The sequence below is a fragment of the Capra hircus genome, chromosome 7, assembly GCF_001704415.2.
Source record: "Capra hircus breed San Clemente chromosome 7, ASM170441v1, whole genome shotgun sequence".
Taxonomy (NCBI): domain Eukaryota; kingdom Metazoa; phylum Chordata; class Mammalia; order Artiodactyla; family Bovidae; genus Capra; species Capra hircus.
This window is the reverse complement of record NC_030814.1, coordinates 91257326-91272014: the sequence shown is the minus strand read 5'-3', so window position 1 is coordinate 91272014 and position 14689 is coordinate 91257326.

The window sequence follows — 14689 nt, the reverse complement described above, 5'->3', positions numbered from 1 at the left end:
CTGCCCCTTGGGTCTCGTGACTCCTAACCTGGTCCCTCACATTCTGTTCTTCCTGAGAATAAAAATCCAGGACACCTGGGTTAATTAAACTTGAATTTCAGAGGAATAATTGTTTTAGCATAAGTATGTTCCCCACCATATTTGGGGTCTCCTGATGCTTTTTAAAAATCATTCGTGAACACTCGTCATGTATCTGATATGCCAGTTTAACTGAGCATCCTGAATTTCATCTGGGATGGGATTCCCCAAGCAACTAAAAGACACCGCACACAAATCAGGCCATGAAAATCTTTAAACGTTTGATGGCGCTAGTGGTAAAGAACCCTCCAGAGACAAAAGTCAGGTTCGATCCCTGGGTTGGGAAGATACCCTTGGAGGAGGAAATGGTAACCCACTCCAGTACCCTTGCCTGGGAAATCCCGTGGACAGAGGAGCCTGCCAGGCTGCAGTCCACGGGCTCGCAAAGAGTCGGAGATGACTTAGTGACTGGGCACAAGCACTGCTCTGTCGGGTCCCCAAAGCACAGGCCGGGTGCCGCGCAGTCAGGAATGAAGGAATGGGCCAGACTGCTTCTTCTGGGCTAAGGACTCTGAAATATTTCTCCCTGAGCGCCCACAGGCTAGGAAATACCCACACCTGCCCCACCCTTGCCGCAGGCCCTCAGTCAGCAGACAGGAGCTTGAATGGCTGGCCTGCGGCAACTCGTTCGGAGATGCTGTTTTAGATCTAACTCTTTTGAGGAGCAGCAGTAGAGATAGAATGCACAGATTTCGTTCTTTTCTGATTTTGTCTTTGCAAATATTTTTCATGGGAGAGAGCTCTCACTTTCATACACTTAAAAAAAATAAAAATTTACTCGTTTGGCTGCTCCAGGTCCCAGCTGCAGCATGTGAACTCTTAGTTACAGCGTGTAGGATCTAGTTCCCCGACCAGGGACTGAACCTGGAACCCCTGCATTGGGAGCGTGGAGTCTTAGCCACTGGACTACTAGGGAAGTCCCTTAAGGCACTTTATAAGCAGTCTCCAAAAGAGCTTGAGTGGCGGTACTGGCTCCCTGGAGAGGGGTCACTGCTGGGTCAGGATGGGGATGTGATCTACTGATCTACCCTGCTGATCTGGGTATGTGATCTACCCTTTGCATTAGTTAAAGGGATCCAAGTCTGGGGTGGCATCCTCCAGCCAGCTGCTGGCTTCCCCCAAATTCAAAAAGGCTTATTTTAGGGATGAGTGGGATGATCTTGCTTGCCTTCGTGTCCTTGGCCCTGACCTGAGCATCCTTGAGGCTCTGAAGGCCAGGTCTGGGCCATCCCCACATCCCCAGAACTAGGTCCAGAAAGACTGTGTTCTTCAAACCTGCAGAGCCAATGCCTTCTCCAGGAAGCCTTCCAGTCATGCCTCTTACCCTCCACTGGGTTCCCCCATTGCAGTCTCTTCCTCCATTTGGTCCTGACCACAGCAAAGGCCTTTGCCCAGCTTCATCCCATGTGTGGAGGAAATTAAGGTGAGGGTACCACAGCAGAGTCCTCCTCAGGGCCCCCTGCATTGTGCCAATCCCCAAGTGCTAGTTAAATATATAACAAGTGGTTGTTAATATATAATAACAGCCTTCGGGACTCCACTCATCCTGGATGGTGGGATGAAGCGTTTTAAGAAGGCCAGAGATGGATCATAAGATAGCTGGTGAGTGCCCTTCACAGCTGGGGTTTCATCAGGCTGGAGGAGGGTGCCAGTGAATTGGGGGACAGGGGCTCAGATTCTTTCCCATCTCACTGTATTATCCTTGCATGTCTGTGTGCTAAGTCACTTCAGTTGTGTCCAATTTTTTGCAACCCCATGGACTATAGCCCACCAGGCTCCACTGTCCATGCGGATTCTCCAGGCAAGAATACTGGAGTTGGTTGCCATTCCCTGCTCCAGGGGATCTTCCCAACCCGAGGATCGAATCCATATCTCTTATGTCTCTTGCACTGGCAGTCAGGTTACTTACCACTAGTGCGAACTGGGAAGCCCACACTATGCTTACTTCATTCTATTTGGAACAAGGAAATTCTCCTCTCTGGGCCTCAGTTTCCCTATCTGTAAAATGGGAGGAACAATAGTGTTCACCTCTAGAGTTTGGAGAAGATTAAAAGGGCCAGTACGTGCGCCCCTTTAGGAGAACTTCTAGAACACAGCAAGTGCTGGCTGGATGGCAGTTATGAGTTTTAGGATTTATTTCCCTTCCATGGGCTTCTCCAACTCCAATAGCTCACCAATCAGGTCTCAGTGACCTCCAAGTCATTGGACTAATGGCCACCTCACTTCTTGGTCCTCCTTTCACTGTCTTAGGCTTTTTACTTGGAAAAATTCCAATTCCTATGGAAAACGCTTGAAAGAATGATGCAATGAATCATGCACCTCGTGAGCCTCTAGCTGTTGATTTGGGCCATATTTGCTCGTTTCCTCTTTCCCAGATTGTTTTGCAGGGAATTGTAGCATCACTGTGCTGGGTCACTATACTTTGTAGTTTTACCAATGTTCACCGTTTTTATTTTACTTAAAAAAAAATGTATTTGTTTAATTGGTTGTGCTGAGTCTTCACTGTGGCACGAGGGATCTTCAGTTGCAGTATTCGAGCTCTTAGTTGTGGCATGTGGGATCTAGTTCCCAGACCAGGTATGGAACCTGGGCCCCTTAATTGGAAGCATGGAGTTTTAGCTGCTGGACCACCAGGGAAGTCCCCTCATCATTTTCACTTGTACAGTTCAGTGGCACTAAGCACATTCACATTATTGCAGAACCATCCCCACCATCCAGAGCTTTGCCACCTTCCCAAACTAAAACTCTGTCTGTCCCCATTAACCATCAATTCCCCATTCCTTTCATCCCCATCACCCTCTTTTTTAAAAAGGCTGAATAATATTCCATTTCACTTTTTTTTCCTCCATTCATCCATTGGTGGGCATTTGTTTCCATCTTTGGGCTACTATGAAAAATGCTGAGACTTCCTTAGTGGTCCAGTGGCTAAAACTTTGTGCTTTCAACACAGAGGGGGCCAGTTTGACCCCTGGTCAAGGAACTAGATTCCACATGGGTCAACCAAGAACACTCATGCCATGATAAATATCCTGTACTCTGCAACGAAGATCCCGTGTGCTGCAACTAAGACCCATCGCAGCCAAAGCAATAGCAACAGCAAACAAGAACTATTCAGGTTGTGCATTTTGAGCAGTGAGACTGCAGAGAAGGTATCGAGCAGCACGTAATGTCGATCTATCCCCTTATGGGGGATGATGTGAACCTTGATCACTTCCTTCTGGTGAGACTCATGACAGGTACCTTTTTCCCTTTGTAACCGATAAGCATTCTATGTGAAGGATAATCCTAGATTATGCAACCACCTTACCTCTTATAAGTTTTCACCCATTGTTTTTTATATCCAGGGATGCTCCCAGTTTGAATCATTTACTACACTCATGGCTGCAAAATGGTAATTTTTATAATCCCCGAGGACTCCTATAGGATTTCCCCAATGGTCCAGTGGTTGAGAATCCACCTGCCAACATAGGGAACATGGGTTTGATCCCTGGTCTGGGAGGATTCCCCGTGTCTTGGGGCAACCAAACCCATGGGCCGGAACTTCTGAGCCCGCACTCTAAAGCCTGTGCTCTGCAACAGGAGAAGCCGCTGCAGTGAGGAGCCGGTGAACGTCAACTAGAGAGTAGCCCCCTCTTGCCCCAACTAGAGAAAGCCTGTGTGCAGCAATGAAGACCCAATGCAACCAAAAATAAATTTAAAAAATTTATTTTAAAAGACTCCTGTATTTGCTACCTGAACCACCAAAGAGGGTGGCAAAGAGGGACTTTCCCTATTTCACTCCCTCACCCTGGATATCTCTCTAATCTCTTGCCAGCATTTCTTGTAGCTGACCATTTCCTCTTTACTCGCATATCCTCTCACCTTGACTTTCCTGATTCAACACCCTTCTCATCCTCCTCCAGCTTCTCGAATTTTGGATCTGGGACTTCTGCTTTCTTCAAAGTCAGAGCACCCATTTCTCCTCTTCCAGGAAGCCTTCCAGTGCCTCTCAACCCTCCTCTACCAGGTCCTGAAACATGGATGACCTTTAGGGTTCATTTCTGCAGGCTTCCATATCCTACTGCTTGGTCAGCATTTTGTACTTTGGAACTCTAGGCCAAAGGCATTGGACTTGATCCTCTGGCTGAGGCAGAACTGATTGGAGCGCTTTTCTTTACAGGGGGGTAGGGAGCCAGGATTTGAGAGAGGAGATTTGAAAAATCACTCCACTGACCCTGTTGATGGACTAGAGTTGAAAAAGAATGCAAGAGTAGCAATACATTCAGGAAGCTGCTGCTGCTGCTGCTGAATCGCTTCAGTCGTGTCCGACTTTGTGCGACCCCATAGACGGCAGCCCACCAGGCTCCCCTGTCCTTGGGATTCTCCAGGCAAGAACACTGGAGTGGGTTGCCACTTCTTTCTCCAATGCGTGAAAGTGAAGTCGCTCAGTGGTGTCCGACTCTTCGCGACTCCACGGACTGCAGCCCACCAGGCTCCTCCATCCATGAGATTTTCCAGGCAAGAGTACTGGAGTGGGGTGCCCTCGCCTTCTCCGCAGGAAGCTGCTAGGTCTGAATAATAACAGAAATAATGAGGACAATAATAATACTGTGGCACAAAGTGGCTCCTTTTCCATCTGATTGTTTCCTTCTTCCGCCTAGGCACATGGCTGGACTACATTTCCCAGCATCGCTTGCACTTATGCAAGACCATGTGACTGATCTGGCCAATAGGGTATAAGAGGAGGTGGCTTAAGTCTCTTTCATCCTGATTCTTTAAAAACTTCCCACCTGTGGCTTGTTCAGGCTTTCATTTTTTGTTAGCTGTTTGCTGCTGCTGCTAAGTCGCCTCAGTCGTGCCCGACTCTGTGCGATCCCATGGACTGCAGCTTAACAGGCTCCTCCGTCCATGGGATTTTCCAGGCAAGAGTACTGGAGTGGGGTGCCATTGCCCTCTCCGTTGCTAGGTGTTCGGGGATAGCTATTTGGAAGAGAGCTGCTCAGGAAACTTGATCTCTACTTGACTGTTGCATATTCAAAAAATAAAACTTAAAAAAGAATGAAATAAAACTTTACTGAATAACCGACCTCCGCTGAAGTTGGGATTTTCTTATTCTGGCCATTTGTTTACTCAAGAATTTCTCCAATTCGGTACCATTAAAATTTGGGGTCAGATAAATCTTTAAAGGAGATCAGTCCTGGGTGTTCATTGGAAGGACTAATGTTGAAAGTGAAACTCCAATACTTTGGCCACCTGATGTGAAGAGCTGACTCATTGGAAATGACCCTGATGCTGGAAAAGATTGAAGGCGGAAGGAGAAGGGGACGACAGAGGATGAGATGGTTGGATGGCATCACTGACTCAATGGACATGAGTTTGGGTAAACTCCGGGAGTTGGTGATGGACAGGGAGGCCTGGTGTGCGGGGGTAATGGGGTTGCAAAGAGTCAGACATGACTGAGCAACTGAGCTGAAATGAAATGAAATCTTTTTATAGGCGATAGTCCTGTGAAATGTAGGATGCTAAGCAACATCTCCAGCTTTTACCCACCAGATGCTAGGAGTACCCCACTCCCCCACCCCTGTGCGCCCCTCCCACCACAGTTGTGACAACAGAAATTTTCCCAAACATTGTCAAGTGTCCCTGGGTAGGCTGAATCACCCCCAATAAAGAGCCTTTTTTTGTTGTTTTGGTTCAGTCATGTCTAACTCTTTGCGACCCCGTGGACTGCAGCACTGCCAGGCTTCCATGTCCTTCACCATCTCCTGGAGCTCGCTCAAACTGATGTCCATTGAGTTGGTGCTGCCATCCAACCATCTCATCCTCTGTCGTCCCTTTCTTCTCCTGCCTTCAATCTTTCCCAACACCAAGGTCTTTTCTAATGTGTCGGCTCTTTGCATAAAGTGGCCAAAGTATTGGAGCTTCAGTATCAGTCCTTCCAGTGTAGTCAGGGTTGATTTCCTTTAGAATTGACTGGTTTGATCTCCTTGCAGTCCAAGGGACTCTGAAGAGTCTTCCCCAACATCACAGTTAAAAAGCATCAATTCTTCAGCACTCAGCCTTCTTTATGGTCCAACTCTCACATCCATACAGTCTATTCTTATTATACAAGTAGAGACATTTAGGGAGACCCTTGAACATTTTGGGAACAGGAACTCAATGTGGCCGCAACTAAACTCACCACATCATCCTCCCCCATCCCCACCTCCACCTACTCCTCCCTCAGCTTTCCATTTCAATGAAGACCCCACCTTAGGGTCATCACTGACATTTTCTTCTCCCAAGTCCTATTTGTCTCACTTCTTGAATAACTATTCAATCCGTCCATCTAATTTTTTCCGTCTCCATCCACGCTTGGTTGCCTGGACTGATGCAGTAACCACTTCCCAGGGGGCCCCACCCTCCCTCCTGCCCTCTACAGTCCATTGGCCACACAGCAGTCAGAGAGACAGCTTTTCAAAATGCAGTTGTGGACTTCTCTAGTGTTCAGTGGTTAGGATTGCACTTCCACTGCCAGGGGCACAGGTTTGGTCCATGGTGGGGGAATTAAGATCACGCTTGCCGGGTGGACAAAACAAAGCAAAATGTAGTTGTGATTATAGGCCCAGCTGGGGCTGGGGCAGCTGCTCCCAGGAAAATTCCCTCACGTGACTACTGGTGGGAGGCGTCAGTTCCTTGCTAAGTGGCCTTCCTGGGCCTCCTCACAACATGGCACCTGGCTTCCCCTGCAGCGAGTGACAAGAGTGGGGTTGGGGAAAGCTACGGTGCCTTCCATGATCTGGTTTCAGAAGCCTCGTAAGTATCAGACACAATCAGTTCTGCCATATTTTGTTAGAAATAAGTCACTAAATTCAGCCTATAGTCATAGGGAAGAGAATTAAGCTCCATATTTTATTTTAGTTTTTTTTAAATTGATGTGGCATTATTATTCTTTCTATTTTTTATTTTGGCCGGTCTTCATGGCATGCAGGATCTTCGTTCCCCCACCAGGGATCAAACTCATGTCCCCTGCAGTGGAAATGGGTCCTAACCACTAGACCACCAGGGGAGTCCCAGGTTTCACCTTTTTAGAGCAATGTCCAAAATGTGTAGACATAGTTTTAAAAATCACATTTCCTAGCCAATTCCTTGGAAAATTCTGTTGAATCCACTTTCAAAAATCCTTCTAGATAATTACCTTGTTACCCTTTCCCTAATCACTATCCTGGTTCAGCAACCCAAGTGTTCATCAAAGGATGAATGATACACAAATGTGGTCCATCTCTATGGGAATATAATTCAGCTTTAAAAAGGAAGGAGATTTTGACATCTGCTACAAAAAGGATAATCCTTGAGAATATCATGCTCAGTGAAATAAGCCAAACACAGATGGACACACACTGTCTGATTCCACTCACAGGAGGTCCCTCCAGTAGTCAGAACCATGGGACAGAAAGTAGGATGATGGGGGTCAGAGGCTGGGGGATGGGGAGTCAGGGTTTCATGGGCACAGAGTTTCAGTTTGGGAAAGTGAGAAAGTTCTGGAGACGGATGGTGGGGTGGCTGCACGACAATGTGAATACTTACTGCCACTTAGCTATGCACTTTAACATGGTTTAAATGGTGAATTTTATGTTATGTGTATTTTACCACAGTTTGAAATTTGTAAAAAGTACTCAACCCTTCTGTGGTGCTTCCTGTGTTCCAGGCACCCTGCTAAGTTCCCTGTTACCTCATTTAATCCTCTCCATCATCTGTGAGTTAGGGATCACAATCCTCAACCCATTTTACAGTTAAGACAACTGAGGATCAGAGAGGAGCAGTGATTTGCCCAAGTGCTTGCAGCCAAGATTAGATGCCCTAACCCCTCTGCATACTGCCCTCGGCAGTTATTGTTACTGTTTCAGCTGAAAGTTAAGGACCTGGTTCACAGAGGCCTAGAGCTGAGGCAGCTGACATTCCCAGCCACCCTGGCGTCAATGAGGGGCTGAGCTGGAACAGAGACTGTGGAGGGTCTGAGTCCACACAGCCATTGCAGGCTTTCTTTGTGAAAATGAGCAGAGGGGCCTGCACTGGGCTGTGGGTTCTAGTCTCCACTTTTATCTCCTCTCTGGACTTTAGCTTTTCTTACTGCAAAGCTTGAAAAGATGCTAAGGAACCAGACAAGAGAAATGGGTACCTGGAGCCCAGGAGTCCAAAATACAGGCTCTCTGGGCTTCAGGTTCATCTTTAAAATGAAGATTAAGGAGTTGTCTGGTTGCCTAGTGGTTAACATTCCGAACTTTCCCTGCCATGGCCCGGGTTCAGTGCCTGGTCGGGGAGCAGAGCCGGCAAGCCATGCAATGTGGCCAAAAAAACCCTAAACACTACTGAGACTCCCAGCTCTGGGGTTCCTATGCTGTGAGGCCTCGCCAGAGTTGCTTCTATTTCTGAGCCTCAGTTCCCCCATCTATAGAACTCAGATTTCATCCACCACCTCTCCCTTCAGACGTCTCGGGATTAATATCTACAAACAGTATCAGCCTGAGTAAGCGTTCACTCCAGTGGTGATGGCTCCACCATTGCGACCCCAGCTGAGGGTCTTCTGGAAAACTGTGGCCCACATGTGGGGTGGGGGGTGGGCTGCACCCTCCCCGCCAGGCCTCAGATTCAGGGGACCACACAGGCGGGCGTTGGGAACACTTCCTGTGTGGTGGCCACCAGTGCCTACTGGGCCAGGTGTGCCAACCAGAGAAGCAGCTGGGGCTGCCTCACTTCCTGCCCCGGGTGGGGGCACCTATCATGCTCCTTTGCCCCCATCCCCAAAATAACATCCCCCCCGCCGGAACTGAAGCCACCCGCACCAGCTGCAGCCTTCAACTTAGGGGACATATGACAGGCGGCGCAGGGGTGGGGGGTGGCCAGCAGCTGCCAGCACAGCGCCTGTCTCGCTGGAAATGTCCCCCCCCACCCCCTCCTCTGCTGCCACCTCCGGCATTCCAATCCCAAGGGGGTGACCTGGCCTTCCCCAAGGTCCGGACACAGAGATCCGAGCAGGCAGGACGGCTGGGGGGAGGGGACTTCTCTGCCACCCTGGGTGACAAGGGACCCTCTCTGGCCAGAGCCCCCGGACCCAAGTTGCCTCCAATCTTCACCTCAAGGGACCGTTTGAGGGGGAAGGGGCCTGTTGCCAGGACAACAGCACCCCACCTCCACCAGGGAACAAAGGGGCAGCCGAGAGAGCCAAGGACTGCCCGTTCTCTCGCCGCCAACGTGACTGGCACATCCTGGCAGCTGGCGCTCGCAGAGCCGGGCCAGAGCCTCCAGGCCTGGCCACCCCACACAAGGCCACTCAGTGTGGAGGCGGTGGGAGGCAGGTGGCTGCAGCCCCGAGGGATCTGGTTCCTGGTTAGCAGCCCCTAGGCCTCTGTCCTTCCGGTACTTTCTGACAAGGAAGTCTGAGCTGCAGAACTTCCCAGAAAGGCCAGAGGGCCTCCAGTGTCCAGCTCCGAGCTGGATGGGCCACCAGGTTGGAGGGGACAAAGGCCCCGTAGAGGTCCTCCTGCTGCCCAGACCCATGGCCCTGCATTCTGGGCCTGGGGGTGCCCAGTGTGGACCCCGCCTCCCACCCCGCGCTGGCCTGGAAGGGGCTGGCCCAGGAAACATCTCCCCTCCCCCAAACCTCGCAGGGGGCAGCGGGCAGCTGGCGCCACCCGGGCGGGAGGGCGGGGACAGGCCAGGGTCTGCATGTTAAAAGACCCCCAGCTTCCCGCAGTGAGCAGACCATGGAGACAAAACCTTGCCTTCCGCCATCAGACCACAGTTGATCAGGCTGTCCACCCACTGGCCGTGGGTGGGGGAGACAAGGTGGGCAGGTCCGTCCTGGCCCGGGCAGGGTTACCAGAAAAAAGTACAGGTCCCACAGGTAAACGAGTCATTTCTCAATGTAAGTGTGTCCCTTGCAATCCTTGGGACATATTTATACTAAAGAAATATTAACTGTAACCTGAAATTCACATTTAGCCAGGGGTCCTAGATTTTTATATGCTAAATCTGCAATGATAGGCCAGGAGTTCTAGGAGAGACAAAACTGCCTACCAGTGTCCCCCCAGACCTTCTCCACTGCTGGTCCCAGCCTCAGGGTCACCCCACTGTATGCCCCACCGCTGGATTTCCAGCCAGACGTTCATGTCAACCTTACTTTCCAAACCTTGGCCTGTCACCCTCCAGAAGTGTCTCTCCTAACTTCCCACCACCCTCAACAGACAGGGCCATGAGTTCCTGCCTGCCCCTCAGATATCCATTTGCCCTTCCCTGAATCTCGAAGCTTCCACCCTTGTGTCCCCAGAGATCTGAACAGGGCCCCTCCTCTGCTCTGAATCCAAAGTTGCACCCATTATTCCCACAATTAAGACCCCAAACCTCTGCTGCATGCTGGAAGCCCCTTCCCCAGCAGGGCTCCAACCAACCCCTGCTACCAATTCCCAGTCCCTCCCTCCTCAAAGGAGCCATGGTTTCCCCAAAGCCTCCTGTTCTCTCAGGTCCCCAGGTAGGGCCATCACCCCAACCTGAGTCAGGTCCCATCCCTCCTCTGCCCACAGCCTTCCATGGCTCCCACCTTCTTCAGAGCAAAAGCCCAAGCCCTCCCCTCAGCCCACAAGGTCCTGCACGACCTGCCCATCCCCTCCCTGCCCTCTCCTCCTCCGTCTCTCCCCCTTGCTCACTATGCTCCAGTCACGGAGTCTTCCTCGCTGTTCCTCCAACATACCAAGCGCAGTCCTGTGCCAGGGCCTTTGCTCACCTGTTACTACCACCTGGAGCACACATCCTCCTGAAAGCCACATAGTTCCTCCAAAAGCCTCCCTTCCTCCAGGTCTTAGCTCAACTTTCACCTGCATGGTAAAGCGTCCCAGGTCTACCTTATTTAAAATTGTAAACCGCCCCAACTTCCCATCTCCTTTTACTGCTATATTTTTCTCTGTACCTCCTACCATGTTCTAATACACTAAGTGTTGAGAGTTGTATGGGCTCTGTCTCCCCCTTTAGAATGTCAGCTCCATGAGGGCAAGGAGGTTCTGTCTGGCTCACAGCTGTATCCTGAGGAGGGTACACAAGAGGCGCTTAATAAATGCGTCTGGCATGAATAATCATCACTGTTTCTGGAATATCCTCCTGTGCTCCCTCTTCCACCTTTCAAGACTTACCTGAAGCAGATGGGCTCATTTTCCTCTTCCAGGTTTCCTCTATCCACAGGATGACCTAAGAAATCCTTCAAATGCTCCTGCACGCCCCTGCTGCCCCTGCTCCCGAAACTTCTGTGGCTCCCCAGTGCCCTCAAGATTCTGCCAGCCTGGCCCTTGTTGCTAACCTGTCTAGCTCCGTCTCCCCTCCCTGACACTCCCCAGCCCGTGGCCATGGTCTACCCTCTAGCTTCACTCTGCAGCTTCACCTTCTCTGTTCTCTCTGCCTGGAACAACTCTATAGTACCTTCACCTGCCTGACCCCTGTTCCATCTCTCAGGCCTCAGATTAGATATCACCTGCTCCTAGAAGGCTTCCGGAACCACTCCCCACATCTAAGTCCAGTGCCTTCTCTGGGCCCCACCATCCCCATGCATCCCCATCATAGCCCCGACCAACTCTATTTCATCCACCTGGTCACCAGGGGCATCTTGTCATCCATCAGACACAGGAGACCCAGGGCCCACAGCACTTTCAGGGACCCATAGAATGGTTTCAATTTAATTTCTCTTAAACTCAAAGGAAAAAATGAATAAAATAATACCAACGCAATTGTAAGAGATCATTTTTCCTGAAGGGAGGCATCTGATACAGAACAAGGGTCTCAGGCCTGTCACGGTCTAAATGGGGGCCCTGCTAGCCCCATGTGGGTCTCCCCACTTGACTATGAGTGCCATGAAGGCTGAGATTGAGACGGGGTCCCCACGGCTGCCTGGCAGTGCTGGCACACAGCAAGCACTTAATAACTGTTTGTTGAACGACTGAATATCCAGTGAGTCGCTGGGTCCTCACAATCAGATCTGACCTGCCTGGTGCATCATAGGAGATGCTTGATAATTTGGTGGCTGGAGGAAGGGTCAGAGGGCAGACTGACCGCGGTCCCAATCTGGGAGCAGCAGCGCCACCTTGTGGCATGATTCTGGCCTGCCTTTCCCTGTTCAGTGGAAAAGTCCTGGGAGTTTTCAGAACCCTTCCACTGGAAGGGAATTGAGAGGAGGAGACGGAGAAAGAGGAGGAGGAAGCAGACAGTGATCTCAGAAACAAAGACCCTAGATACAAACCTAGCAGCCATCCATTTGTGGCTGTGTGTCCCAGGGCTGATTACAACACCTCTCGAATCTTCAGTTTCCTCATCCAGAAAATGGGAATAATCAAAATCAAGCCCCTGAATAATGTAAAAAAAATTGCTCAGAAAACAGCAGCAATTTCTTACCTGCCACCCTAGAGCTCCTGGGAACAGGTGCTGTCCTCAAGGAGCCCCCCACCCAAGGCTGGGAAGTGACAGAGTTTTCAGGACGACAAGGCTGGAGCAGAGAAATGGACATGGGTTTGGGGGTAGGGTTGTCAGGTCCAGTCAAAACAATAAAATAAATAGGATGCCCTGCTCTATTTGAATTTTAGACCAACTCTGGATAATTGTTTTAGTATAAATAGATCCAGTACGTCACAGAATACACTTAAACCCCCAAAAGGTATATTTTTGTTGACCTGAAATTCAAATTTAATTGTCCATTCTGTGTTTTATGTGGCAACCTTAGCCTGGATGAGCCTGGGGAGGCAGGCAGGAAGGCTTCCAGGAGGAAGAGGCAGTGGTGCTAAGAACCCATGGTGTGGCCACCTTTCCTTCCCCTCCCCACCCACGCGTGCACTCCTGGCTGTGCTCACAAGAGACTGAAGGTGGAGACGATCCCCATACCAGGGTTGAAGATCGGGACAAAATCATCAAGACCTTATCTTCCAAATCAGAACTGAGTTACATCCGCTTGACCAGGGGTATTTTGGCCACATCCCAGCACTGACGGCCACTCAGAAGCTGAAGGCTACCAGTCATACGTATCTCCTGGTGACTTCCCAGCTGTGTGACCTTGGACAAATCACTTCTCTGAGCTCTGCCCATCCCAGACCCATTCTCCTCTAGCTCTCTCCCTCTCCTCATTTTGCCTCAGTCAAATCATTTTTTAAAAACATTTAATTAATTTATTTGGCTGTGCTGGGTCTTAGTTGTGGCATGTAGGATCTAGTTCCCTGACCAGGGATCAAACCCAGGCCCCACTGCTTTGGGAGCACAAAGTTGTAGCCACTGGACCACCAGGGAAGTCCCTCCATCATGTTTTAACTGTATCTCCAATTCAAAGGTTCATCTAGTCAAAGCTATGTTTTTTCCAGTATTCACTACAGATGTCAGAGTTGGGCCATAAAGAAGGCTGGCTGAGTGCTGAAGAGTTGATGTTTTCGAACTGTGGTGCTGGAGAAGACTCTTGAGTCCATTGGACAGTAAGAAGATCAAACCAGTCAATCCTAAAAGAAATCAACCCCAAGTACTCATTGGAAGGACTGATGCTGAAGCTGAAACTCCAATACTTCGGCCACTTGATGCGAAGAGCTGACCCATTGGAAAAGACCCTGATGCTGGGAAAGACTGAAGGCAAGAGGAGGAGGGGGCCACAGAAGATGAGATTGTTGGGTGGCATCACTGACTCAATGGACACGAGTTTGAGCTAACTCTGGGAGATAGTGAAGGACAGGGAAGCCTGGCGTGCTGCAGTCCATGGGGTGACAAAGATTCAGGCATGATTGAGCAACTGAACAATAACAACCAATTGACTAGGCATGGTCCAGTCTCAGGGCCTTTGCATGGGCTGTTTCTATCATCAGAGATCTCCCCAGATTTCTCTGTGGCTCCCTCCTCTCCTCCATCCTTCTGTACTCAGATGGCACTCTAAAAGGCCACCCCTGTCTACCTTATTAAAAAGTGCAACCCCTACATTCTCAATCCTTTGCTTTTCTTGGTAGCATTTACCACCACCTGACCCACTGTGCATTGCACTCACTTATCTTGTTTATGGCCCATTCCCCACTGGGTGGTGAGCACCACAAGGCTGGGACCTGCCTTTTGCTCCTGGCCTCCCCATGCCCAGCACAGCAGCTCAGTAAGAACTGTCGAATGAATGACTAGAAAAATGAATGGACAGGGGGAAAGCATGCCACAAATATGAAAGTTTTTTATTTGATAATTTTATGTACTTGATTTAATCATCCTAGGGATTCAGACTCAGAAATCTGACAAGTTGCTTGTAGTTACTTAAACATGTATGTTCAGTTTCTTGGTGTGCAATAGCCACGTGGTGTTGGTGGCCACTATACAGGGTGGCACAGAGTTCAAGAACATTCCCAAAATCTCTGAAAACTCTACCACACAGCTCCATTGATTTTCACTTGGTCAAATTTTTTAAGAGGGAGGACACTTTGTCTAAGTCTGGAATCCCCATGGATCTGTGAATACCTTAGAGTGTCTCTCTCAGGGTTAAAATTCTGCTCCCTGGAGAAAAGGCATGCTGTCACTTTTTTTTTTTTTTTTTTTTAGCAGAAGCATTTACCTTCTGCCTGGTTCCTGGGGCCATTTGAATTTGAGACCTTGGTTTATAGGCAAAGAA